General features: G+C 41.7%; 1 pseudogene; it reads left to right on the forward strand.

Moving 5' to 3' along the window:
• Nucleotides 1-11,388: 11,388 nt before the first annotated feature.
• Nucleotides 11,389-11,506, forward strand: LOC142127076 (5S ribosomal RNA; annotated as a pseudogene).
• The last annotated feature ends 1,440 nt before the right edge of the window (nt 11,507-12,946 follow it).

Here is a 12,946-nt window from a genome sequence, read left to right on the forward strand (position 1 = left end):
ATTCTGTCCTACATCATTTAGTCAAACAATTAGGTTATTTATTGTAAATCACATTATAAAAATATTTGATATTCCAGCAAAAACTGTGTTGGATAGCAGAACTCTCAAGATTCTTTAGAGCATTTTTGTAAAATATTGGGAATGATTTTTCTACCTATCATCCCCAAAGTAATGGGCAAACCAAGCGGACAAATGATTCCTTGAAACAGCATCTCAGATGTTAAGTCTCAGAGCACCAGTCAGACTGGGCTGATTATCTTTCTTGGTCAGAATAATCTTTTACCTTTTCCCAAATTCAACTACTGTGATTTGATGATTTTTCTGTGTCTGTGATAGACATCCTAGCTAATGACAAATAAGGACCTGCAGTGGAACGAATGAAACTAAACCTAAAGCTCTTATTACCAGCAATGACACTTACCTGAAAGGGTTAACTTTTCCTCCAGGGAGAAACATCCAATAGGATCCCAAGGGGTGGGGTTACCAAGTCTTCATAAGTTAGTGCAGGCAGGAAGTCTTTCTTTTTCCTGCAAGAATTCCCACCGGTCCTCCCTGCTGCTATGTTTTTATGTCTGCCTGATGTTTGCTGCTATTAACCACGTTTTTCTCCTAATTCAGATGAGGCTCAGTCGGTCGGGAAAGCAGTGCAGACAGTGGTTCAATACATGGCACAAGTGTGATGTTGGGCCGCAGTATTCTTCCCCCTTCGATCCTGTTTCTCCCAGGGTTACTTGTGAAGAGCCAAGGGTATAGTTTGTGAAAGTGTGCCCTTTTGGGGCTAGGAGGGGCGGAGTCTTTCTGACACCATAAAGTAGCTCCCCATCCCCATTTGTTAGTTGGTACTGACTGGTAGCGGTCCCTGCCACGCCTTGCGTTTATTAATTATACTGTGACCTTATTTCGCCAAAATTTAAACATGTGTCCGAATCGTTATTTCAGGTCATAAGTAAGTTGAACAAATCTAGGGGAAAAGGTTTAATGAAGGTGTGGAGCTGGTGTATAGGCTCTTGGAGTTTATTTTTTATTTATGTCTTCAACATCAGTTCTCCCAGACACATATTCTTATATATCTCATCTAACTCAAGTTTAGAAAATATAAGTCTATTGATAAAACACAATGAGCCTGATTAATGTTTGGACCTAAGTCTCTATGCATGATGTATCTTGCGTGAAATAGCTCTGTGCATGCTGGGAAACAGTCCTAATGCCAATGAACACCATTGCATGCAATTCATGTCTAAATGCAACTGACACTTACAACTGCCTCCGAGTTGAAGGGGCGGAGTGGGAGAGGGAAGGGGCAGATGAACTTCGGCAATGTACAGTAAGGGCGTGCCAATGCAGTTGTGGCTGATTCAAGTCCTGGGGTTCTCTAAAGTTCGTTTTACAACTGTATAATTTGCACCAGATTCAGGGAAGGTGTAAGCGGCGACTGATAGTAATAACTGTCACGGCATCATCTTTGTATTAAAAACTATATGTAAGCATGTCACTAGATAGCAAGGAAAACATGTATGCAAGGAAGATTGACTGCATAAACACCTTATACAGTACGCATTAAAACATCTTGATTTATGCATTTAACGTAAAAAAAAAAAGTATATTTTTAAAAATCCATATTTTTCATTAATGATTAAACTATTAAATTGTTAATTTTATAAAAAAAATAATAATTCTGTTCTGATGTGTTCTTTGAGTGAACAGACTCTTGTGTGAATACTGCAGTCAGTTATTTCTCTATACATACGGTAAGTAACATTCAGGCAGAGCGTAATTCGACCTAGATTCCAATGGAAACTTATCTTGAGATCTCCTTGGATATGAATCCGATCAGAAATATGCTCAAGTGCAAGATAATCATAAAAAATGTCAAACTCTGGATCCTCTCAGCAAAGTTAGGTTGTAAACAGGGCCGCCGAGAGGGGGGGGAGCGGGTACATTTTACCCAGGCCCGGGCTTACCAGGGGGCCCGGGCCGGGCCCTCGGTTCTAATTTTTACATTTATTTATTTATTTATTTTTCAATCTTGTGTTTTTTTTATGTATTTTTTTTTTTTTGCGCGGCGGGGGGTGGAGGGTCGGTTCGTTGGTGGGGGGAGCTGGAACAATAAAACAAAAAGAAAAAAAAGAAAAATACTCACGTGACCGCGGCGCTGCATCCCTCCTCTCCTCTTCTTCATTCACACTGACTGCCGGGCGTGACGTCATCAAGTCACGCCCATCAGTCAGTGAGGAGCGCCGGACAAGACAAAGCTAGAAGAAAGAAGAGAAGACAGAAGAGAAAAAGAAAGAAGCTGACAGGAGGTAAGTAAAGAAACAGAGAGGCAAGGGGAGGAAAGGGACAGTGCTATAAAGAAGGGGGAGTAAAACAACGGGGGAGAGAGGCTGAGAATACATAAAAACGGGGAGAGAAACAATAAAGTAAAAAGGGGAGAGAAACAATAAATAAAAAAGGGGAGAGAAACAATAAAGTAAAAAGGGGAGAGAAACAATAAATAAAAAAGGGGAGAGAAACAGAATAAAAAAGGGGAGAGAAGCAATAAATAAAAAAGGGGAGAGAAACATAGAATAAAAAAGGGGAGAGAAACATAGAATAAAAAAGGGGAGAGAAACATAGAATAAAAAAGGGGAGAGAAACATAGAATAAAAAAGGGGAGAGAAATAATAAATAAAAAAGGGGAGAGAAACAGAATAAATAAAAAAGGGGAGAGAAGCACAGAGTTAAAAAAAAAATGGGGAGAGAAACAGAATAAATAAAAAAGTGGAGAGAAACATAAAATAAATAAAAAAGGGGAGAGAAACATAGAATAAATAAAAAAGGAGAGAGAAACAGTATAAATAAAAAAGGGGAGAGAAGCACAGAGTTAAAATAAAAAGGGGAGAGAAACAGTATAAATAAAAAAGGGGAGAGAAGCACAGAGTTAAAATAAAAAGGGGAGAGAAACAGACTAAATAAAAAAGGGGAGAGAAGCACAGAGTTAAAAAAAAGGGGAGTGGCACATTTAATAGTGGGGACTATTAATTTAAGATGGGGTGGTTTGGGGGCTATTGCATATGGGGGTGAGTTTAGGGAGAATGAGGTCTATTTATTAAATGTGACTATGAATTTATTAATGGCAGTGATGGTTGCGGGAAATAGGTATTATTTTAATGTTGGGGCTGGAGGAAGGCCTAATTATTAATCGTGGGTGCTATTGATTTAACGCCGGGGCTGACTGTCACTTTCTAAATGTAGGCATTTTTTTTCCCAAATAGGTCCTCCAACATTCCAGGATCCGGACAAGCCAAAACTAAAGAAAGCAGCAGTCACAGGTGGAGAAAGTGAGAAGAACAGGTAGGAGAGAGCCCCCAGTGAAGGCTCAATGCTGGCACTGAAAACTTATAAAGTTGCCTCTATGAAATATGTATAACATCTGCACAGTACTGTTTCAGTTATTCAGTATAGTGGATGTAATTCCCAGCATTTAAGTGCTCAGGTATTTAGAACAGTGGCACCTGAGGTAATTTGAAGAGCTCTGTTTGATGCACACCTGCATTATAAATCATAATACCACAAAGTTTCCTTTCTTCTGTCAAAAATATACCTACCCACGTGTTACTGTATGAAGCACTGCTGACTGTCTACTGATGTCTGGCAGTAGTGTTGTGGAAACTTGGCTTGGCAATCACAAGCTAAGGTAGGAAAAAAATAATACAATCCTTATTTTTAATCACACTGTCAGAAACAAAAGAGACTTCGTACTTAACCCCTGATGAGCTTAGAATATTATAATCTGCATAAAAAATGTTCATCCTAACAGTAAACATGAAGGGATTTATTTAACCACTTCAAGACTGGAAGTGGCTTATATCTATATTACCTGGTCAATTTTCATGATTTCATGCTGTGTTGGCTTTGCTGAGAATAAAATTAGTATAAACAAATGGAGAACTTTGCGAACAAATTCTTAACAGGGTTCTTCACCCTCCCTGAATAACTTATTTTAGTTTATTTAGCACACTAATCATACTTGGCCAGCTTTGACCACTGCTGTAACCTTTGAAGGAGTTTACAGTTTCCGACTTATTACCCTGCACATTCTAACTGATTATAATGTTCCTTCCTCCCAATGCATAGAAGAGCCCAGGGGGCATTACAAGTGCCACAATTTCCCCTATAGATCAGACATACACAGTCACTTGCACTGACTCCCTTTCTGCAGTGTAGCATGATTAGTATTGTGTTCCAGAACAGTATGCTCTTTAAAATTCTGCACATGCCACTGAATAGCACATTATAGATAATACTTATGTGCTGTCATCCTATAATAGGACATGAGCAATCAGCATGTGTGTCAGTGGTTTGCCTGAAAGTCAACATTACAGTTTATAGCAGTGTAGAGCCTGGAATGTTAGCAGTCAGCACTGGACCATGTTACTAGGTAAATATTGTCTTGTATAGTACAATAAGCTACTTTAGAAAAGGGGAGGGATACAGAAAACAGTGGAGGACTCATTTAATATTCAGTGGAAAGTTAAATGTTTATTCAAATGTTGCCACAATGTTGCACTTATACAGAGCCTGGAATGTTAGCAGTTTGCACTGGACCATGTTACTAGGTAAATATTGTCATGTATAGTACAATAAGCGACTCTAGAAAGGGGAGGGGTACAGAAAACAGTGGAAAGTTAAATGTTTATTCCAATGTTGCACTTATACATCATCACAGGAAACACTTTGGGGAATAAGCTATTATTAACATAAGTATCATGATTTATTATACATCTTGCTCCATAGAGACGTATGTTTGGGAAGGACATGTAGACTAATTCACATGCATATAGAAATTGTATGAAAGGCACTGCAGTACTGTAGAGCGTTTTACAGTGTTCATCTTGCCTAGTCACAGTGGGCTTAACCCTTGTTTATGAGAATTGTCTCCCTAGATACCGGCCACTGTCTAGCATCGGTCACACTGAACAAATGAAAAAGTTAAGTTTAAATACTTTAGACTCCGTACACAGTTTTGGCTTGCTGGACAGATGACACTCCCACCGTGTTTTTATAAAGGAGTTCTCATCAGGTCCTCTGCTTGATTAGCCTCACTGCAGACACACCTCTCAGCTGCTGTTAGCTGTGGAAAAAGATAATTCCAAACTACTTCAAAATATGTAAGTTAAATCACACCTTATACTACTATTTTGTCACACATATGTCCTCCACATGTTTTTTGTAAGCTAGGTGCACTGCTGTGGAAATGTGTAATCCTCTCTGCGGTCTTGCCCTGCAGACTGTCAGTTAAATACTGAACTCCTCTCTTGGAGGATACATACACCAATCAGCCACAACATTAAAACCACTAACAATAACATTCATTATCTCATTACAATGGCACCTGTCAAAGGGTGGGATATATTAGGCAGCAAATGAACAGTCATTACTTGAAGTGGATGTGTTGGCATCACAAAACTACAGGTCTTGTGGGGTGTTCCTGGTATGCAGTGGTTAGTACCTACCAAAAGTAGTCAAAAGAAGGACAACTGGTGAAGCGGCAACAGGGTCATGGGCACCTAGATATCATTGATGCGAGTGGGGAGCGAAGGCTAGCCATCTACTCCAGTCCCACAGAAGAGCTATTGCTGAAAAAGTTAATGTTGGCTATGATAGAAAGGTGTTAGAACACACAGTGCATCATAGCTTGCTGTGTATGGGGCTGCATAGCTGAGGACTGGGCAGAGTGACCATGCTGACGCCAGTCTTCTAGCGAAAGCGCCTACATTGGGCATGTGAGCGCCAGAATTGGACCATGGAGCAATGGAAGGTGGAGGCCTGGTCTAATGATGTTTTCATTTACAACTTGTGGTCGGCCGTGTGCGTCATTTACCTGGGAAAGAGATGGCACCAGGATGCACTCTGGGAAAAAGGCAAGCCTGCATAGGCAGTGTGATGCTCTGGGCAATGTTCTACTGGGAAACCTTGGATCCTGGCATTCATGGATGGTACTTTGACACGTATCAACTACCTTAACATCATTGCAGACCAAGTACACCCCTTCATGGTAACGGTATTCCCTGATGACAGTCGCCTCTTTCAGCAGGATAATGCACCCTGCCACACTGAAAAAATTGTTAAGGAATGGTCTGAGGAGCATGACAAAGAGTTCAAGGTGTTGACTTGGCCTCCAAAGACCCCAGATTCTAATCTGATCGAGCATCTGTGGGATATACTGGAAAAACATGTCAGCCCATGGAGTCCTCACCTCACAACTTACAGGACTTAAAGGATCTGCTGCTAATGTCTTGGTGCCAGATGCCACAGTACACCTTCAAACGTCTTATGGAGTCCATGCCTCGATGGGTCAGAGCTGTTTTGGTGGCACAAGGGTGACCTATACAGTATAAGGCAGGTAGTTTTAATGTTTTGGCTGATACATATACCATTATCTTCAGCCTTTGGCAGCAAATATTTATCATATGTGCATAGTAAAATTTTTAAAATAAATAATAGATTTTGATCTTTTAATCCTACCCGTATGTACAATGGTAACATACGGGTAGGATTAACTGATGTAATGATAAATATAAACCAACTAATATAAAATAAACTGATTTTCCTTTTTATGAAGCAAGATTGTAAAGTGAAAATTCGAAGCATACTCTATATCGATTGGGCAGCATTTCAAAGTAGTTAAAAAAAATAATACAAACTTTTGATTTAGATAAGTGTACTTGTTTTGGTATATTTGCCACATATATACAATATTTATGCAGATTAAATGGCAATACAAGTTTATCAGAATGGTCATTTATGATATTTTTAAAATTGCATACACATAGCGCAAATGTAATATTGTTCCCCCTTATGTGACATCATGCATGTATTTTTGAACAATTGCATTTTTTTTTAAGTTTAAGGGCGTGACTCAGAACGCCACGATTGGTGGCAACTGCGGGATAGCAAAGAAAGAAGGACTGTGCGTATCACAGAACATGACCACTTTGAGGCATTTAGATTGTTCAGTGACCAAAGGTTCCTTTTAGTATAAGCAAATCACACATTAATTTATTATAGAGTAATCTAACATAGCTGCGTGCCATTTACATAGGCCCCCTCCCCTAAATCTACAGCATTATATATGTTTACAAAATCTTGACATGCATAGTATATTCTTAAATAACTGTAGCCTATAAAATTAGCTTGTATTGTAAATACAAGTAAGTATTATTAATATATATATATATATATATATATATATATATATATACATATATATATATATGTTTCAAACTAATTGAAATGATTAGTAATATAATTATTTCAAAAAGACAATAATACAATAAATTGATATTAAAATACACAGTTGTGGCCAAATATATTGGCACCCTTGCACTTTTCTCAAATAACTCACAATTTCCTATAAACATAAAGGTGAAATTAACAACAGCTTTTGGTCTCCACAATTCTTTCTCTGTTAATATTACAGAACCTCTGTTTTTGACTTTAATACTGTATAGAAATTTTGAATCAGACAATAAAAAGAAATAGCACTGACAAAATTACTGACACTCTAGAGCAGTGGTTCCCAAACTTTTTCAGTTCGCGGCACCCTTAGAGTCTCCATATTTTTTCAAGGCACCCCTCCAAAATAATTACTGAGCAGTCCTGTTTTAGAAGTAGTTGGGTCAAAAAATTGTAATAAGTATTTAGGTCACGACAGAAATACTTATTTAGTTGTATGCAAAAATGCCCCTCTGCATCCAGACACTCTGCCCCCTCTGCATCCAGGCACACTGCCCCCTATGCATCCAGGCACACTGCCCCCTCTGCATCCAGGCACACTGCCCTCTCTCACGTTGCCCCCTCTGCCCTCTCTCACGCTGTCCCCATCCTCTGCCCTCTCTCACGCTGTCCCCCTCCTCTGTCCTCTCTCACGCTGTCCCCCTCTGCCCTCTCTCACGCTGTCCCCCTCCTCTGCCCTCTCTCACGCTGTCCCCCTCCTCTGCCCTCTGTCCCCCTCCTCTGCCCTCTGTCCCCCTCCTCTGCTCTCTGTCCCCCTCCTCTGCCCTCTGTCCCCCTCCTCTGCCCTCTGTCCCCCTCCTCTGCCCTCTGTCCTCCTCCTCTGCCCTCTGTCCACCTCCTCTGCCCCCCTCCTCTGCCCTCTGTCCCCCTCCTCTGCCATCATTCTGTCCCCCTCCTCTGCAATCATTCTGTCCCCCTCCTCTGCCCTCTCTCACGCTGTCCCCCTCCTCTGCCCTCTCTCACGCTGTCCCCTTCCTCTGCCCTCTGTCCCCCTCCTCTGCCCTCTGTCCCCCTCCTCTGCCATCATTCTGTCCCCCTCCTCTGCCATCATTCTGTCCCCCTCCTCTGCCATCTGTCCCCCTCCTCTGCCATCATTCTGTCCCCCTCCTCTGCCATCATTCTTTCCCCCTCCTCTGCCATCTGTCCCCCTCCTCTGCCATCATTCTGTCCCCCTCCTCTGCCATCATTCTGTCCCCCTCCTCTGCTATAATTCTGTCCCCTTCTCTGCTACGATCCCTCTCACACTCTTCCCCGCACCAGGCACCAGCCACAGAAAGAAGAAATAAAACAGGAACTTACCAATCCGCCGGGCGCCGGGACCCAGCAGCCTCCTCTCTCCCGCAGCTGTCACTGACGTCGAAATTCAATGACAGCTGCGGGAGAGAGGAGGCTGCTGGGTCCCGGCACCCGGCGGATTGGTAAGTTCCTGTTTTCTTTCTTTTTTCTAGGTCTGGCCCGCGGCACCCCAGTGACAGCGCCGCGCCACCCCTGGGAGCCGCGGCGCACAGTTTGGGATCCGCCGCTCTAGAGCATAGTAGCCTGCTCTCCCGGGAGACTCCCGAATTCCGCATGTAATGCAATTAAGGTGCCATATACCTGGGATATTGCCGGGGTGGCAATCTGAAAGTGGTATTAGAGAGCATTGATGTCTGATGGTAACTGGGGGCAGGGCAGGGCCAAATTGTCGCGAGTCGCGAAGCCCCTGCCCCTTCCACACCTTTTCCTATACCCCTCTTCAGTGATCTCCCGGAGGGAGCCAGCCAAAAGTCTGCAAGCATGTGGTAACCGTGCATTGCATTGGATAGGAAATAGACTCCCTGTTGTATGGTGTGTAGGAAAAATGAAACTTAAGTATATGAATAGTAAATAAAACACAAATACAATAACCTTTGGTACACTTGCCATTAATTTATTGCGGTTCCCACTAAACCACCATTATTAATACTTGCCTACTCTTGGAAACTTGTTTCTGGGAGAGGGGGCGTGACTGGGGGGCGGGGTGTTGACCCCGTCCCCGCGAAAACTTAATTTACGTTGCAAGGGGCGGGGCCAAAATGACGCAATTGGCCTCCTCCCGCCCTCCAAAATGGCGTGATTCACAGAGAATCGCGTCAAATGACGCGATTCTCTGTGATTTCCTGGATGCGGGAGAAATGCCAGCTCTCGCGGAAGCCCGGGAGACTGACCCGAATTTCGGGAGTCTCCCGGACTTTCTGGGAGAGTTGGCATGTATGCCACTAATTGTGGTAATATTTTGTCTATATACAAGAAACAAGTCCCTCCCCCATGTTCTTGGTATACTCTCTTTTGAATATACATTCTGTGATATAGTTCGTATGTGAAGCACAGATATGCTTGTACATCATGCAGCTCATTTAGTAGTGACAGTTTTATTGTATGTTTACACTATATATAATTCCTGGCCATCTGTGGTCTGTTTCAAAGCTCTGCAGGGGACTGACTATACAGTTCCTACAATTTGAATGATGCAATTGATGAGATCTTGGCGTTGAACCTCATCTGCGTGACTTCTTAATCTTCGCAGCGAGCCGGTTACCCCCACACATCCATTTTGTGGGCAGAACTAGTTTTAAGCCTGATGTGAGTGGGTTCTCTGTGCAGCACTGCGGAATTAGTGGCGCTATATAAATAAATGGTGATGATGATGATGATGATGATGATGATGATGAAGCCTGTTGATTTGCTAGGAAAACACTGAAGCACCGCCTGAATAATATTCGTCTGGTACTGGTTTCAAGTGAGCGCAAGGACTACTTTCTCAAGAATATTAAAACCACAAAACTGATGCCTTCACTCTGTATAGGTCCACTTTTAGGCAGGTTTGGACAGAATAATGTAGAATTCAGGAGCACATCAGACAAATCTAGAAGCCTGAAGTATCTCTTAAAGGGCAGGAAGATGCGCTTCAGTGACCTTAACAAAAGGAAATTATTCTCTCTCTTTCATCCAGTTTCGGGGACTCTTTGAGCTTCAGTGACCTTAACAGAAATTCCTCCAAAAAGTTTGGTGCCAGAAATTATTCTTTCTTTTTAATTCAGTTTGAGGGACTCTGCTACCCTGGCTTGTATGAGGGGACTCAGGAGTTGCAACCCCTGTAGCTCCTCAGTGTTCTGTAAGTGCATATAGGAGTTGGGCTAAATGTTAGCGGTCCATTGACATGCACATATGTATATATATTCAGAGAGATACATATATATATGTATATATAAAACCATATGTGCTGTGGGAATTAGATATGTACATAAAGATGGCATATACAGCCCACATTGGCTGTGATTTAAGGTAAAAATTGGTTGAACATAAATCCTAGTTATAATAAAGAAATAGTGCATTGATGTGATGATCAAGGTGTCCTTGTGTGCAAATACGGATATATATATTTGACAATGCAGACGCTTTTCTAATAGGCATCAGTAGTACTAATTATAGTACTACAGGGAAGGATTAGTGGTGTATTACACATATAGTGTGTATGCATCTGTTCTCCATCACTGGGTAGGGAGGTCAACTCTCCAGAATACGCACTATGCTGGACCTGATATTCCCCAATGTTCGCACATTGGGTACTAATCAGGCCCATCCAGTATCGCTTCCGAGTTCGGAATGGGATCGGGCATGGACTGAGTGGTATGCCAGCACGGTGCGCATCTGACCTTGCCGTACGTGATGTGAGTTTTACAGACAGCTGCATACATCAAACTCAATGTTAAGGCCTTTGGGAGTCTGTGTATCTAATTCAAAGATCCATCTGTGTTCTTCTTTGTTGATGATTTTAGTGAGATTCCCACCTCGCCAGTTCCTCTTGATTGGCAGAACATATACGCAACATCAAACGGAGTCTACACACTTATAGTGTTTCGAATCATTTCCACTTAAAACACAACAGTGATCCATCTTCTCTTACATTTATGGCAATTTCCAAAATCAAGAGGAACTGGCGAGGTGGGAATCTCACCAAAATCATCAACAAAGAAGAACACAGATGGATCTTTGAATTAGATACACAGACTCCCAAAGGCCTTAACATTGAGTTTGATGTATGCAGCTGTCTGTAAATCTCACATCACGTATGGCAAGGTCAGATGCGCACCGTGCTGGCATACCACTCAGTCCATGCCCGATCCCATTCCGAACTCGGAAGCGATACTGAGTGGGCCTGATTAGTACCCAATGTGCGAACATTGGGGAATATCAGGTCCAGCATAGTGCATATTCTGGAGAGTTGACCTCCCTACCCAGTGATGGAGAACAGATGCATACACACTATATGTGAAATACACAACTAATCCTTCCCTGTAGTACTATAGTACTACTGATGCCTATTAGAAAAGCGTCTGCATTGTCAAATATATATATATCCGTATTTGCACACAAGGACACCTTGATCATCACATCAATGCACTATTCCTTTATTATAACTAGGATTTATGTACAACCAATTTTTACCTTAAATCACAGCCAATGTGGGCTGTATATGCCATCTTTATGTACATATCTAATTCCCACAGCACATATGGTTTTATATATACATATATATATGTATCTCTCTGAATATATATACATATGTGCATGTCAATGGACCCATCTGCATCTGAAATTGGTTCCGATTCCGTTATCTACATCCAATATGTTAATTCTCACCTCTGGTTAAAGTCATAACAATAACGATGTGTTAAAATATACAATGGTACAATATTTACATTCAACCTCCGGGTTACGCTGTTACCCAAATAATGCCAACATTATGTATATGTGTTTTCCATGTATTATCTATCGGTGGGACAAGCCATAATATGACAGACATTTAGGACCTGCAACAGACTGGCAATTATTCTAACATCCGGTTTATACTGTCAATCATTCACAAATACTGCATAAATGACCCGCCCCCCTGCATACATCCATCACAGCCTTGAGAAAGTCACCTAGGTGACGAAACGCGTTGGGGTTATCACTCGCCGCTTCCGGTTTGTGCACATCCGGTTTTGGACATCCAGGAAGCTTGCGCTCCACAGTTGGCGTGCACGCCGCCACTACACTTGGTACAACAGTCTGCCACAACTCTGCTGACTCCCCCTTCCCAGGTACTTCACCATTCACCGATAGGACTATCCGCTCATCATCCACTTCACAATTAGATTGAACTGGACACTCTCAGGAACAGCCAGGACTGCCTTCAAGCGCAAGTATCTCGCTTCACTGTATGTGGACATTACTTTATTTGGACATTACTGTAGCACGCTGGACAATTCTTATTCTTAAAGACTGCCCTTTGATCCCCAAGCTGGATCGCATCATCCTGTTTACCATCAGTGCATTATTGCACTAGATATATGGCCACATATCTTTATTATATATTTTTTTCTGCTACATTTTTTTCTCCTTTGTTTTTTGCTCTGGTTTCTCTATTGTTATTGGTAATTTTTCACCACATGTGTCTTCTGCATTTCAAGGTATTGTAATTTTTTATGCCATGTGTTTTTAATTAACGTTTTATACCACTGTTGTCAACCCATGATTTATCAATCCTCGATAAAGTTTTTTTCCCTTATACATTAGGGTATTTTCATTATTTAGGTTCAAGCGCAGAATATTCCTTATCTATATATATATATATATATATGCTTTCAGGTTGGAGTTTCCTGTT

Source organism: Mixophyes fleayi, unplaced genomic scaffold, assembly GCF_038048845.1.
Source record: "Mixophyes fleayi isolate aMixFle1 unplaced genomic scaffold, aMixFle1.hap1 Scaffold_28, whole genome shotgun sequence".
In the NCBI taxonomy this organism is placed as follows: Eukaryota; Metazoa; Chordata; class Amphibia; order Anura; family Limnodynastidae; genus Mixophyes; species Mixophyes fleayi.